Source organism: Equus asinus, chromosome 12 (genome assembly GCF_041296235.1).
Source record: "Equus asinus isolate D_3611 breed Donkey chromosome 12, EquAss-T2T_v2, whole genome shotgun sequence".
NCBI classification, from domain to species: domain Eukaryota; kingdom Metazoa; phylum Chordata; class Mammalia; order Perissodactyla; family Equidae; genus Equus; species Equus asinus.
In genome coordinates this window covers 14,409,572-14,426,308 of record NC_091801.1, presented here as the reverse complement: position 1 = coordinate 14,426,308, position 16,737 = coordinate 14,409,572, and positions in this window count along the sequence as shown.

The following is a 16,737-nucleotide window of genomic DNA, read 5'->3' as shown; positions in this document are numbered from 1 at the left end:
ACAAAAACAAACAAGAGAGTATAAGTTGTAACTCTAAAACACATTATTAATGACATTGAAATATAAGTCACCCTAGTAGACCCACCGAACATATCACTTTCCAATTTTGGGCTGTGTGAAAAATAACCTTAAGTGCTTGGAAAATGTATTTGCTTCCATCAAAGACTCAAATACTTAAGAACATAATGGAAACTGATGCTTTTATAAGGTAATAGCTATTATAGTAGGACTCTTTCAATTGTATGTGATGGAGAATTCAACTCAAACTGGCTTAAGGTAAAGAGAAAATATATTGGCTCATGTAATTGAAAAATACTAGGGTGAACTCAAAGTACGGCTGGATCCAAGAGCTCCCCAATGTCATCAGGTCGGCCACCCTGCCTGCCTTTCTTCCTTTCTCCCTTTCTCTCTCAGTTCATGCTTCCCTCCCACGTTGACTCCGTATTTCCTGGAAGTGAGCTTCTTTATGACGGCACAACGGCTACTAGCAACAACTATTTTAAAGCCTGTCCACTCATCAACCCCAGCAGAAAGAGATTCATTATTTTTAATAAGCTAACAAAAGCCCCGCTATTGAGACCCATTGTTTCCAACTGGTTCACAATGTCTCATTGAACCTTGCCTAAGCCACATGCCCGTCCATGGGCACAGTTCCACTCAAACCACGTAAACTAACAATAGGGGCTGGGTGTTTTCAAGGGGGAAATCTTGGTGCTGTTATTAGAAGGGGACAGGCAAAAATCACAGATGTCCACTACAATATTTCACTCAACTAGACCATTTTTTTGGACCTTGTTTTTCCAGGAAATTTGATTGCTGCTTAAATGTTAAGACTGATCAGTGAACCAGCCGGGAAAGAAAATCCTCGTCTTGATTATTCACAGGAGAATCCCATTAGCCCCTGATGAATTTATTAATGAGAACTCTGTAGTGACGTTAATGAGTGACATAGACCAAATTTTGCTTTCTACCCCCAAAGTTGTGCCAATATGTTAGCTTATTCATATACTTAACTGCACATTAGGCTACAGTCTTGCTAAAATATTTTATATTTCATGTGTTGTTTATAAAGTCTCCATATTACACTTAGCACACCCAATATTTTCACCTATTCTGTTGGCAATTTGGGGGTTCATATGGGAATTAGTACTTACTTGACTGAATTTCTTCAATCTCTTACTCATATTAATTATTACAAATAAAGTATATTCAAAAAATTATAATAGACCTTTGATATCTGTTGAATTAAAAATAAAAAAGGAATAAAACATATATTTATGGCAAAAAGTAGGCTGGTTTAGCTATACAATGTCCTTGAAGTTGTTCAAGGAGACAGAGAACAGAGTTCCAGAGATGTTTGCACTTCATCTAAATTTACTTAATAGTTTTATTTGTGTGGGATATGGTATCAGTGTAGAATGTGCAGCCCTTGAACAATTAGAGCAAAAAAAGAAAAAATCAGTTCAAGGATAGAACGAGGCTAGGCAGCAACAGGCCAGGTCTCCATAGGCAAAGAAAGCCATCAGCTTTTCGCCCCTCCAGCCAGCAAACATTTGTTGAGAGCCTACTCTGTGCTGGATATCGTGGTGGGTCTTAGACGTGAAAAGAACTCAAAGATTTACAGTCTACTTAGATAATTCAGGGGCAACAAACAAATAACGATAATAACAACAACAAATTTATCTCATCATACAAGTGACCTTGGAGCGCAACCAGACCTGGTTTGGATTCTGATTCTGCCACGTCCTATCTGGGTGATCTTAAGCAAGTCACCTGATTGGAAGTATCAGTTTTCTGATTTGCAAAATGGAGACAAGAATACGTATCTTTTAGGGTCAATGGGAATGTTTAATGAGGTAATGGGAACAATAATAGCAAATATTTATGACACTTACACTGGGCCAGGCAGGATTCTAAGTGCTTTACCTGGATCAACTCTTTTAATCTTCAAGTAACCTCATGAGGTAGGTACAACTGTTACAAACGCCATCGCATACTTGGGGAAACCAAATCACAAAGAAGTTAAAATCTTACCTGAAGAGGCAGATTTGGGATTTGAACCCAAGCAACCTGGCTCCCAAGCCTACGCTCTTTGTGTTAGACTGAGGGATGCGCCTCCAGATCCCTCTCCAAGGATGACTTGTTGCCCAGCTGCAGTGAGGGCAGGGAGCAGATCCCCCGGCCCCCCCACCCCCCACCTAGCTCACAGCTGGGTGAAGGGCTCTCTGCTGCAGAGAGAGCCTCTAGCCAGCATCATGCCCTTCCTGAGTCGGCCTAGATCCTATGACTGAGCAACGTGAGGTGATGAAGGTCACTCAGGGTGCTTTTATGGGCATATTCCACCCAATGCTTCACGCACAGTGGGCCAAGGCTTTGTCAAGTCTGCACCACTGTTAGACTTCTGCTTCTGCTCAATCTTGCTTCCAGCCTCTTGCTTTCACAGGTAAGTATTCAATTGCTTGGCTGCTTGAAGTTGTCCCACACCTCACTGATGCTCTGTTCATGTTAAAAGTTCTTTTATTCTCTTTGAATTTCATTTTGGGTAGTTTCAATTGGTATGCCATCAAGTTCACGGACATTTTCTTCAGCAATCTCTAATCCGCCCTTACTCTCAATCAATGTATTTCTCATCTCACACATTCCAGTCTTCATCTCCAGAAGTTAGATTTGGGTCTTCATAAGTATCTCTCATGTCCTTATTTAACTTTTTGAATATATTGAATACAGTTATAGTAACTCATAATGTCCTTGTCTGCTAATTCTAACATGTATTCTGGTTTGGTTTAGGTTAATTTTTCCCATTATGGGTCTTATTTTCCTTCTTCTTTGCATGCTTGTTAATTTTTGATCAGATAACACACATTGTGAGGTTTTCCTTGTTGGGTGTGGGGTATTTGTCTGCCTGTCAATATTCTTGAGCTTTATTCAGAAATACAATTAAATTACTTAGAAACAATGCGATCTTTAGTTCTTGCATTTGAGATTTATTAATAGGACCAGAGAAATGTTTGTTCTAGGCTAATTTTTTCCCCACTATTGAGGCAGACCGTTTTGAGAACTCTCTGGCCCGTGTATTATGACGTTTTCCAGTCTGACTGTTGGGAGCAGGCACTATTCCTGACCCTTTTTTGCGTGCTGGGTATTCCTTCTAATCCTTTTCAGGTGGTTCTTTCCCGAGCCTCAGGTCCTTTTCTCACACAAATGTGCTGATCAGTTTACTGCTCAATATTTGAGAGGGACCCTGTGCAGATCCTGTTGACTAGAGTCTAGTGTTTTAAAAACAATTGTTTTATATATTTTGTCTGATTTTTGTTGTTGTTTTAGGCAAGAGGGTAATTCTGGTTCCTGTTACTCCATCTTGGTCAGAAGTGGAAATCTTCCTCATTGTTTTTCCCCTAGTTTTACTGAGATATAATTGACATTTAACATTGATTAATTTAGAGCATGCAACATAATGATTTTATGTATGTATAAATTGCAAAATGATTACCACGATAAGTTTAGGTAACACCCATCACCTCACATAGTTACAAAATTTTTTCTCTTGTGATGAGAACTTTTGAGATTTCCCCTCTTAGTAGCTTTCAAATGTACAATACAGTAGATTTTTTAAAAACACATTAAAAAAGTGTTATGAAAATGTGCAGTAACTTAACATTTTTGGAATTTATCAAAATTCCTGGAAATTCAAATTTCTTTTTCTGATCGATATTGTGGTACTACACTAGATCCCCACCTCAGGAGCGATGAACGCAATGCCAACTCTTGAAATAACTGCTGCTGAAAGCTCAGAGATGTGCTTCTTGCTAAGAGTTGTCTTCAGAGACAGGGAACAGGGAAGCTGTTTGGCTCTGAGCAAAGCTCGCGGTGTATCTCTTGGCACTCTTGTGCCTAGTTCTAACGTTAAATCCATGAGTGTGTCCACAACACCCTGTTAAGTGCTTGGAAACCAGGGCCCAGACTCCTCAGGGATAAGAGTCTGGACCGCTCCGCCCCGTCAGCCAACTGCCTAGTCTAGCAGAGGCGCTTGCCAAGGGTGAGGGGAGTCCAGAGTGGGTGGTGAGCAGGGGGATGGTATCGGTTACAGCTTTGATTAGAACGGGCGAGGGGGCTATAGTTTTTCCTTCTAACCCCAAGTTTCCCAGGAAATAAGCACAACCAGAATTCTGGAGACTCTATTCCCAGGTGGAATAAACTTACTGTAAGAAGAAAGTGGATCTGAGCTGTACAAGAGGTGGACAATAGTTGATACAGTAGTGCTCCACAGAGTTCCTTCCTCAGCGCCAAAGAACCAACCCCAGCTGCTGTGAATATTGGGGGCTGACGCCTCACAGCTGTGTCCCTCCCTGGGCATTGTTCCTGGCCACAGGGAACTCCCCCACCTAGGGTTATGCACTGTCCCAGAGGGTGGCCCACAGCCAACAACTGGGCGAAGTGAGGATACAGCCCGTCCCTCTTGCCTCCATGTGGAACAACTCTGGGGAGCCGTCCCGTCAGGAGCACAACTGAGCTGGAGAGAGCAAGGGAGTAGCCAATTAAAGCAATAAGCCAACTGAAAAAGTTAAGCCTTTGATCACTTCCTCTAATGGCATAAGCAAGAGGCTAAAACCAGAGGAAGCACTGACTCCTTCTGGTCCATTTTCCTGGTCCGAGGGTGTACTGGTTGAGGGTCAGGTGGATCAGCACAGACGTGGGGATCATCCCTCTGCTAAGGGAGCCCCGGACAAAAGGCTTTGCAGTTATATGGCCTCTGAGCTTGGAGGAGGGAGGGCTAGGAGTGGAAAAATACTGGGTACCGAGTGAGAGTGGGGAAAGTGTATTCAAAATTTCCTCCATTAACGGTCCTCGGCAGAGGGACCTGAAGAAAACCTCGGTGGCAGGCCTCAGCTGGAGACCTGGGACTGAGGGCACTGGGGCTAGGAATTTATTGAGCACATGTGTGCCTGACGGTTGAGGAAATCTGAGTAAATGGCTTCGTTCTTTCTAATCCCAAGTCACTGATTTGAAATTAATCACTTAAGAGCATTAATTCTTTAATACACTGTGAGGAAATGCTCTGATGAACATCTGTGTAGACAACACTTCATGATCAAAAATTCACGTGTTAGAGAAGAGCACAAGTTCTGGGGTCCAACAGACTGGGAGCCCCTGCCTCTGCTCCCACTCACCTAGTTGACCTTGTAATACTCACGGTAGTCGTGTTGATAACACGGTAATAGATATAACTAACCTCATCCCTACAGTACTTGATAGACTAAATATGCACTAAAAGGTAGTCATTTTTATTAAACAAGATTGCTTTTAATTATTTTAATATGACAAAATTAACTAGTCATTTTGACTAACCAACCACTCAATGATGTTAAAATAGTAAACACTTGAGTTGTCTGACCCATTGAATGATTTTTCCAAGAGCCTTTGGTATACCCCCCCAAATGTGCTGGCCTGGGCCAGGGACAAGTCACCCACCCAGCAGAATCACAGTAGTTAATGCTACACTCAGTATTATTAAAATCCTTTTACATTTATTTTCATACTTAAAATTATAAATTATATCACTAGTTCATTTTTTCTCAAGTAGTCTGCAAAGGTAACTTTGGGGCCAGGCCTGGTGGCCTAGTGGTTATGTTCAGTGTACTCTACTTCCGCGGCCTGGGTTTGGTTCCCAGGCACAGACCTACACCACTCATCTGTCAGTGGCCATGCTATGGTGGTGGCTCACATACAAGAAGAGGGAGACTGGCAGTGGATGTTTGTGCAGGGTGAATCTTCTTCAGTAAAAAAAAAAAAGGTGACTTTGTTTTCTTATTTATAATGTCTGTTCTTTTTTTTTAAAAAAATATTATTTTATTTTATTTTATTTTTGGTGAGAAAGATTGGTCCTGAGTTAACATCCATTGCCAATCTTCCTCTTTTGGCTTGAGGAAGATTGTCCCTGAGCTAGCATCTGTGCCAATCTTCCTCTATTTTGTATGTGGGACACCACCACAGCATGGCTTGATGGGCAGTGTGTAGGTCCATGCCCAGGATCCAAACCTGTGAACCCTGGGCTGCCAAAGCAGAGAACATGAACTTAACCTCTATGCCACTGGGCTGGCCCAAAGTCTGCTCTTCTTGATCCAGAAAATTAGATTTTACTTAGATCTTTATCAATGACATTTTGTAGATTAAAATTTTAATTTCTTTCAATTTGCCTGTTATTGAAGCAATGCAGGATGGCTGAGGAAATATCTCATTGTTTTGTCTACACAATGAGAAAAAATTTCCTTACTATTTAGATATCTTCAAATTCTTTGATAGTTGACTGAATTTTGTACTTAAGCATTTTGATGTTTTCTCACTGCGGAATCAAAATATATGATTTTTAACAGGTATTTTTGTCTATCTTTTTCTGCTGTAGCCGCTGATTCCGGTCAGGGACTAGAAGCTGTCTTAAAGGAGGATCTCACTGTTTGCCAACAGATGCAGCAGATTTTGTGTTTTCTGTTCACGTAGGAGCTCCACTTTTTGAAATAGAGGGATTACGATATAGGCCTGTGCGGGATTTTGCTCTTTGAGTCAAAATTATATCTGACTGATTTGATTGCTAATTCTCCAGGAAAGACTCCCCTGATCCTTAAGTCACTTACTCTTGTTTGACATGGATTTACCAGCAAAAGTCTCTATTTTTTGTTTTCTTTCTCACAGATGTTTTATGTATTCTGTTTTGAGTTTCTTCAAAAAATAAAGTAATCCACCCATCAAGAAAGTAATTACATTATCACTTTTCCAAGAAAGATTGGGGGGGAAAAAGAGTGGAAAAAAAGTCTGACTCAAAAGAAAAACAAATACATATGTAGATAATGATCATTCTAAGTTGATCTAGTCTCAGAAATATGTAAAATTAAAACTATCAATTGCATAAGAACATATGAAACACGTTCATACAAAAGCGCTCGCAAAATTCATACTTGGAACGCCATGCTTGTTTTATGTGGTCCTGTTTACTTACTGGGAGAACGTCATTTGGGGAATAACTCAATACAGGACAGGATGCACAGGAGAGAATTAGCAATGAAACAGGATTCACCTGGTAAGCAATTCAACCAAAGACTTGTTTTGTGCTCTTTTTATTGGGTGGCAAGATTTCTCCAAATCAGTTAATAAAGATCTTTTGGGATAGCAATCTCCTTCTCAGACCTAAGTTCTCTATTACTGGTGCCCCTTATTTCATGTGTAGCTTAGATAAAGCTCACCTTACTTGGAGTGTCACCTTTGGGCAAGCCATAATCCAATTCCACAGTCGTGTGTTAATTTAACAGAGACCAGGCACTACAGGAGACGCTTCCACACACTTTATCTAATTTAATCCTCTTGTTGTTCCCTGTAATAATCTTACCATCATGCCCTCAGTCTTGCATACAAAAAAAGTAGGAATCTGTAGGATGAACGCTTAGGCGATTGCACCTCTTTAAAGCTTCCTTTGCCTGAGAAATTCTGAGTGAAAAAAGAAACAGGAAGAAGGACAAGGATTTACATCTACGGGAGACATCATGTCTGTCAGACTCTCTGCTAAGCAGACACTAACTTCATTTCCTGTAATCCTCTCAACGACCGCATCAAGTGAGCACGGGCATTTCCACCCTGAGCTAATGCAGTTTAGTCTCGAGGCCTCTCCTTCCCGTCGCCTCTCCCAAGGCGTCAGAGGGGGCATCGTAGAGTGTGTTCATGGTCACAAGCCTTCTGATGTGTGTGCTATTTGTCAGTTGTTGTTTTTTTAATTTATAATTTATAATTGGTGTGATTCATTTTCTCATTCTAAATAAATATTCACTCTCATACCTAATTTTATGTTCTTATTTCATATTCTTTTTCATTTTAACATGTGAAGATTATTTTACTGTTATTACTATTTTCTTTTTTTAGTAAGGAATACTGCCCCTGAGCTAACATCTTTTGCCAATATTCCTCTTTTTTTCCTCCCCGAAGCCCCAGCACGTAGCTGTATATCCTAATTGTAGGTCATTCTAGTTCTTCTATGTGGGACGCCGCCACAGCATGGCCTGATGAGAAGTGTGTAAGTCCATGCCCAGCAACAGAACTGGCAAATCCCAGGGCCACTGAAGTGGAGCATGTGAACTTAACCACTCGGCCACAGGGCCAGCCCCTTGTATTCTTTTTCTTAAGGCAGGCCTCTAAAGTTTTAAACTCTTCAGGCTCTGCAAAATATGATTCTGTCCGTGGGAAAAAGTGTCATCTCCATTTTTACAGACAAAGCAACTGAGGGCTGTATGGGTTCAGTAACTAGTCCTCATCACAGACTCAGTAAGAGGCAGACATGGAATTGGAAGTCCACTCTTCCTGACCTCATGACTTTTGTTTGCTGACTTCTTTTGGTGCTTTCAAAAACTTTTTTCCCCACAAGTAATACACAGATGTATTTATATTAAAAGAGGAAAGAAAAAATATAGAAGGATGCAAAAGCAAACCAATAATGTCCCTCTCGCTGCCCCCAGCCAGACTCCCCACTCCCCACCCTCCTTCCAGAAGCCCATCCATTGAGTAATTTGTACATTGTCCAAGACTCTAAAGAAATAGGGGAGAGAGTTTCTACCAGATAATCGATGTCTAAATGCAGAAATACACTTACCGATAGACTGATGTGCGTGCGTGGTTCTAAGGCCATACTTGCAAGGTGATGTAAACACTCAGGGGAACTAGTTTAGAGAGCTGATGAAAGCTGGGTAAGAAAATGTCTTAGAAAGTTTTCTGATATCAAAACAATTGTTTTCAATGGGGGGGAGGGGGATGAATATTCTAGATAGCCCCTCGGCTTTTCCTTTGACTTCCTAGAGTCGTTTTCAATGACTCTCTAAGGTCATTACTCACCTACCATGGCACATAACTCACGGGTTCTGCTCATTCTCCATGTGTAGGCCAACTCTGAGAACTCTAGCCCGAGGAGACTGTGCTCTTCTCTAACCCGTGTGAATCTGTGATCACAAAGTGTGGTCTACACAGATGTTCACATGGGATTTACATCGTCCAGGCAGATGAGGCCACCAGAGAGACACACGAAAATGGGGAGGAAAAGAAGCTTTTCTTCTTTTCCACCAAAAAACTGGCATCTCACTATATCCTATATGTTGCATGGTTATCTAGGAAATGGGCAAAATTTGATAAACTACGAATTCCTGTTTTAAATATTGATGTGAATACTATCTTGGTATGTTTAGAGATGTAACCCCTGTAGTTTGTCATGACTTAAACAGGTGACATCTTTTTGGCATATTTTATTAGTTGTAACAATGTATTCACCATAAAAAAATAAAAGAAGGAAAAATCCAATGGAAAAATGGGTAATTGTTAGTGTAGGCAATTGCCCAAAAATTAAATACATAAAGAAATGTATTTACAGCTGAAAAAGTTTTGGCTAATGAAAGTCTGTAAAACATGAAGAAAAGAAAATGGAAAAAAAAAAAGGAAAAGATAAAGTCATACCCAGGGTTGGTGAAATTTCCAGGAAACAAGACTCATATTTTACTAATGTGAATGAAATTTGATCGGATCTTTCTGCATTTCAAGTTGACAATATGCAAGAGTGCCTAAACTGTGAGTGTACTTTGAGGTAGCACTTACTTTTAAATAATGACCTAAAATAAAGACCCAATGAATATCATCTACACAAAAGTTCATCAGAGCACTGTTTTTAACAGTAAAAAATTGAAAGGGTCAAGATTTCTAAAAGAGAATTACATAAAATGTTGGCTCATCTATACAATGAGTTAATACATAGTCATTAAAAATGATAATGTAGAAGATTATTTAATAACATGGGAAAACATTTATGACTTTTTCTTTTAACAACACTGTTTTATTCTAATTTGCTGGGAAAGATTTGCCCTGAGCTAACATCTGTTGCCAACCTCCCTCTCTCACTCCTTTTTTCCCCTCCCCAAAGCCCCAGTACGTAGATGTATACTCTAGTTGTAAGTTCTTCTGGTTCTTCTACATGAGCCACCACCACAGAGTGGCTACCGACAGATGAATAGTGTCGTTCTGTACCCAGGAACTGAACCCAGGCTGCCAAAGTGGACTGCACCGAACTTTAACCACTAGGCCATCAGGGCTGGCTCCATTGTGATATTTTTATTAGTGAAAAAGCAGATTACAAACCCCATAAATTGTATCTATAAAATATATGTGAATTATTTGTCCACCTCTTTGTATATAAAGATGACTTGATACAATCATACAAAGATACACATAGTGATTTCTTCTGGTGAGAGTTTTGATGGTTTGTCTTTATTTTCTTTTATGAGCTTCTATTCTTCCCTTTTTCCCTTTTTAAACTTTTTTTTTTCCAATAAGGAGGAATTTCAAAATCACAGAAAAATAAGAATACAAAATCCTTGCATCCATGACTTTAAACAAATAATCATTAACATTTTTTATTCTTCCTTTACCTTAAAAAACTACAAAGTTGGAAAAACAAACAACCCGATCAAAAAATGGGCAGAGGACATGAACAGACATTTCTCAAAAGAACATATGAATATGGCCAATAGACACATGAAAAGATGTTCATCATCGCTAATCATCAGGGAAATGCAAATCAAAACTACACTAAGATATCACCTTACACCTGTTAGATTGGCAAAAACATCCAAAACCAAGAGCGACAGATGTTGGAGAGGTTGTGGAGAAAAAGGAACCCTCATACACTGTTGGTGGGAATGCAAACTGGTACAGCCACTATGGAAAACAGTATGGAGATTTCTCAAAAAGTTAAAAGTTGAAATACCCTATGACCCAGCCATCCCATTACTAGGTATCTATCCTAAGAACCTGAAATCAGAAATCCCAAGAGTCCCTTGCACCCCTATGTTCATCGAAGCATTATTTACAATAGCCAAGACGTGGAACCAACCTACATGCCCAGAAACTGATGATTGGATAAAGAAGATGTGGTATATATACACAATGGAATACTACTCAGCCATAAAAAGAGACAAAATTGGCCCATTCACAGCAACGTGGATGGACCTCGAGAGTATGATGTTAAGCGAAATAAGCCAGTCAGAGAAAGATGAACTCTATATGACTCCACTCATAGGTGGAAGTTAGTATATTGACAAGGAGATCTGATCGGTGGTTACCAGGGAAAAGGGGGCGTTGGGGGAGGGCACAAAGGGGGAAGAGGTGTGCCCACAACATGACTAACAAAAATGTACAACTGAAATCTCACAAGGTTGTAATCTATCATAACATTAATAAAAAAAAAAAAAAAGAAAAAGAAAATCTGTAATTGAAAAAAAAAAATTACAAAGTTGGAGTCCATTTTGTCTCCCATCTCCAATCCCATATTCCTTCTACTCGAAGACAAACACTATTCTGAGTTTGGAACTCGTCCTTCTCATCAGTCTTTTTACCCTTATATGTACATGGACACTTCCAGAAACAACCTATGCTACTATTTTTGTGTGCATTTTACAATCATATGAGTTATATGATATCATGTGACTTCTGAAATTTACTTTTTTCACTCAAGATTGCATATTTTTGTGATGGATCCATGTAGATACATAGATCTAGATTTCTTTTACCTGCTATACATGATTCTATCATTCTCATGAATTTCCTTGAAAAATTTTATTCCTTTGTTAATTAGTTTTAGCTTGTTTCTCTATTTTGTAATTACAAAATTGCAATGAATATCCACATAAATGTACAATTTTACATGTATGCAAGAATCTACTATAGAGGGGTATAAGACATAAATTAATGGCTGGAATATAGAATATGCATGTTTTCAATTTTACAAGATATCTGAACAAAATCAAGGTTTTGTTTTAAGGGGAACCTTTGTTGTATCCACCATATGTATCTTTTATTTGATTTATTATTTAGTAACATTTTTGTTGCTATTGCAAATGGAATTATATTCCTTTTTATAATGAAATTAAAATCATATAGAACACAAGGGAAATATAGAAATTTAGTACATGCCTATTACCTAGGTTTCAAACTTTATACTAACAATTTGCCATATTTGCTTTATATATTCATGTTTTAAAAGAAAGGAAATTATACTTTGCAGAAATAATTCAAGCCCTCTTTTTATCCATCCCTAAATCCATCTCCTTCTTTTCTCTCATAGTTATTCTTATAATGGTTACTAGTCATCCATGTTTTCATAATTGTACTGTACCTGTATGCATTTGCAACACTGTGTATCATTATTTTATTGTCACCATCACCTTGCTGCAAAGAACATCCTTGCACAAGTCTCCCTGTGCACACATTCAACGGTCTCTTGGTGCTGCATAACAAGAACTGGAATTTCTGAATCATAGGGTGTACACATTTTTAGCTTCAGTTTTGGTTGTACCATATTGCATTCTCACCAACAGTGTATAAGAGTGCTCATCTCACAGCATGCTTACTAATACTTGGTACTAAAAAATTTTGAATTTTTGCTTGAACTTGTGTCTCATTGTTTTAATTTGTATTTGCCTGTTACTAGTGACATTGAGCAGCCACACATATGTATGTATGTATATAATATATATGTATATTTATGTATAGTGTATTTTATCCTATGCGTTTTTCTAATATAGCCACATTTATTACTTTACGATTTTGCCATTTTTACTTGGTCTAGGAGATTCTTCTCTCCTTTGTGGTTATAGAGACATTCTTTTATATTGCCTTCATATAATTTTAAAGTTTTGCCTTTTCACAGTTAGGTATTTAATTCATTTGGAGTGTGTGTGCATGCGTGTGCATGAGAACACGTACACGTGGATCTGCTGGTTGCAAGGGAAGGATGTAAACTAGTTTTTCTTCCACATGGTGATCCCGTTGTTCTGGCATTATTTACTGAATAATCCATTCCTTCTTCATGGATCTAATGACACTTTGTTTTTAAAGTAATGAAGTGAAATAATTTTCTCATACTTTAAATGTTATTTAATTTTGGTTAGAATTTCTTCTTTGGCTCGTAAACACAAATTATTTGGAAGTAAGTTCTTCATTTTCCATATGTTCTCTGTTAAGAGACTACTAAATATCTGTGTGTCAGAGGCATACCTAAAATGCGAGGCCACAGACAGATCCTGACCAGAAGGAAGCTGGCATAACCATATTAATGAACTTGAAGTCAGAGAATTGTTAGACAGATTAAAGTAATAATTTACCCCAAGATGTAACAATCCTAAATTATTCCATCCTTTTCCTTTTGCTCTTTATCTTTTAGTTTCTCTTTTTTAAAAAAAAAATAGAATATAGTGGTATTTTTGAAAAATTCCATCTGTGACTCCATGGTCTTTTATCAAACAAAAATAATCCATCTATATTCACTGGGATTGCTAATATATTTGGATTTATCTCTACTATCTTATTTGTATTTTCTATTTGCCATGCCTTTATTGAATATTTTTTTCTCTCTTTTGTTTTTATTCCTTTTCTGCCTTCTATTGGATTATTGGAATATTTGTGATTCCCTTTGATTCCTCTCTACTGGTTTCAAAGTTGTGTATTCTATTTTTATTATTTTAATGGATATGACTTATTCTTCTGCAACTAATACTTAGAGCTACACCTTTTTTTTGCTCAATATTAGTTCTTGCATTTGAGTTCAATTTTCTTCTGGCTAAAGTGCATCTTTTAGAGGTTGTTTCACTGAGGGTCTGTGGATAACAGACTCCCACACCTGAAATATAGTTTAGTTGTATGTAATTCTATTCTAGGTTGACAGAATGTTATCAACCAATACGATTATTGTGCTTTTATATGTCATTTACCTTTTCTCTCTACTAGCCGTTAAAATTTTCTATTTATCCTTAATGTTTTGCATTTTGAACACAATGTCTCTGGTTTAGGTTTTTATTCTTCATCCTGCTTTATAATTAATGTACCCTTTCAGTCTAAGAATTTCTACGTTTCCTCAATTCTGGAAAATTCATAGCCATTTAACTCATTGAATATTACCTTAGTCTCATTCTATGTATTCTCTGAATGGTTCATGATTTCTTCAATTCTCTCTTCACAAATTCTTCGTTAGTCCTGTCAAGCCTACTGACACAGGCTTGAACTGGGAGCCAGGGATGGATAGGGGACCCGATGAGCTTGGTGCTCAAGTACTGACAGGAGAAGTAGGGAATTAAAGTCTGCATTAGATATTGCCTATGTTTTCCTGCTGGAAGGGCTTAATCTACGTACAGGGTTCTACAGGAGAGAGACGGATCCTCATTACTGCTCACTGGACTGTGGCTTTCACTGTGGGTTACATATAAGACTCCAGTTTCTCCTAAACAATGTACTCCTGCTCTGTGTGGTGGATTCCCTGGTGGGATAACCGTGGTATAGTTAGGAGGGCAGGCTAAGTTCCCGTCAGTCATCTAGAGCAGTTGCAAATAGAAGAGGTAAACTGGCATGGAAGGTTATTAACTTGATCTCCTCCGCCAACTTGAAAGTCTCTAAGTGATACTCTTTCAGCCTCCAGTACAGAAAGAACATACTATGCATGTTGCAGGAGAAGAGCCATATACATCTCCTGCTCAGTTTTTCCTCCTTTGTCACCAGTTACTCATTGTTCTGGTCCCTAATACATTGGAAGGTATCATCGAAATCTGGTTGGAGATATTTAATCTGCTTAACTTCTGACTTCTATCCAGGATATCAGTGCTATGAAGGAATCAGGGAAGTAGTGGGAGTAGAAACAGTAATGGCAATGGTGTAGGGTGTTCCATGGGGAGGAATGAAGAATGTCAATATACCGAAACTCTATGGTTAGATTTACTGGGCTATTGGCAGAATGTTTAGAGAGATACATTGAATTTAAAAGCCTGCTCTTCTGTTTTACTGAAACTCTGTGGATGACGGTGGTATGCGGTGACTGCAGAGTTGAAAAGACTTCTGGATTCTGGAGAACATAGTCATGGGCCACATAACAATGTTTCAGTCAAGGATGGACCACATATCCAACAGTGGTCCCATAAGATTAGTACCATATAGACTAGGTGTGTAGTAGGCTATACCATCTAGGTTTGTGTAAGTACACTCTGTGAAGTTCACACAATGACGAAATTGCCTAAGGACACATTTCTCAGAATGTATCCCCATTGTTAAGCATGACTGTAATTGAGAGCTGTGGTTACGTACTCAGTGCAAGTCAAAGATCATATTAAGAAATAGGCTGGTAGTTGCTGGGAAAAATAGGAACCCAGTGCAGCTGACAGATCTTGCTCTCTTGGTGAATTTGTCTACTATGACTAGGCTGGTGTTTTGCCAATGTCAAGTGATAGGTAAGAGATAAAATCAAGGATATTATCACTCAAGGGTACTTTGAGGAAGCTGAAAATGGTCTCAGATGATCGCATAACAAACAGAGTGTTAGCCTCTACTCAATTTCTTGAATGGGCCATAGTAACAAGTTGGGGTGGTGCCACTGCATAGTGCAAAATGTGCACACAGTTATTTCTGCTTGGAAACTACCTCACCAACCCTTTCAGCAATCCGAATGGAACACATTTCTTCTTCCAATTGCCTGGGATGACTCCCGCCCATCCTTCAGGGCTCATTTGAAATGTACCTCAAAGAAGCAGTCTCTCACCCCTTCCTCCATCTATATCCTCCCTCCCCACCATCAACACAGAGTGTAGACCTCTTTGGCTATGTGAATTTCAAGTGTCCTCTACTTCTGTTGTCTTTGAAACAGTTATTAGCCTTGCAATCATTTGTTCCTTTTCTGACTTTTGTACCTGACTGTAAGCTCAAGGAAAGCAAGGACAATGCTTATCTCCTACCAAGAACAAGGCTTACAGTAATGACTGCAGTGGACTAAAGGAGGGAACGAACAGATGGCCATCATAGGAGAGCTCTTGCATATCACTGGACTTCTGACAGGGATTTTTGTTTGTGGCTCTTAAAGAAAATTTCAGTTAGCTTGTAGTGTTGAATAGCTTCAAAACAGTTCAAGCAGAGGATCTTTCAGTGCAATATATGTCACCTGCTAGTTTTCTGGCTTCTGGCAAGAAATGTATATCTGTAAGTTTGACGATATGAGAGAGTAAACTTGAAGAAGTTTAAAATAATGATCTAAACAGACACTTCACAAAATAAGAATATGAATACCAATAAGCACAGAAAAAAGTGTTCATCATTATTTGTCAAGAGAATTCAAATTAAAACCACATGAGACAGCACTACACATCCACTAGAATGGCTGACGTTACCAAGACTGACAGCACCCAGTATTGGCAAGAAAAGGGAGCAATCATAACTCTTAAACCTTGCTAGTAGAAGTAAAAGAATGATACAACCACTTTAGAAATCTTTGGCAGTTTCTAATACAGATAATTGTATAACTATTGTATGACTCAACAATTCCACTCGTAGACCCAAGAGAAATGAAAACAGATGTCCACAAAAGGACTCATACGTGAGTGTACATAGCAACTTCATTGATAATAGTAAAAAGTTGGAAACAACCCAGGTATCCATCAATAGTTGAATGGATAAGCAAATTATGGTATGTTCACACAAACGAATACTAATCAGCAATGAAAAAGAACATACTACTGATGAACACAAACATGGATGAATCTCAGAAACATTATATTGAACAAAAGAAACCCAAATGAGTGCATTGTGTATGATTCCATTTATGTAGAAATGGGAATAACGGTTGTCTACGGGCTGGGGTGTTGACTGGAAAGTGGTAAAGTGGAACTTCATAGGATGATGGAAATGTTC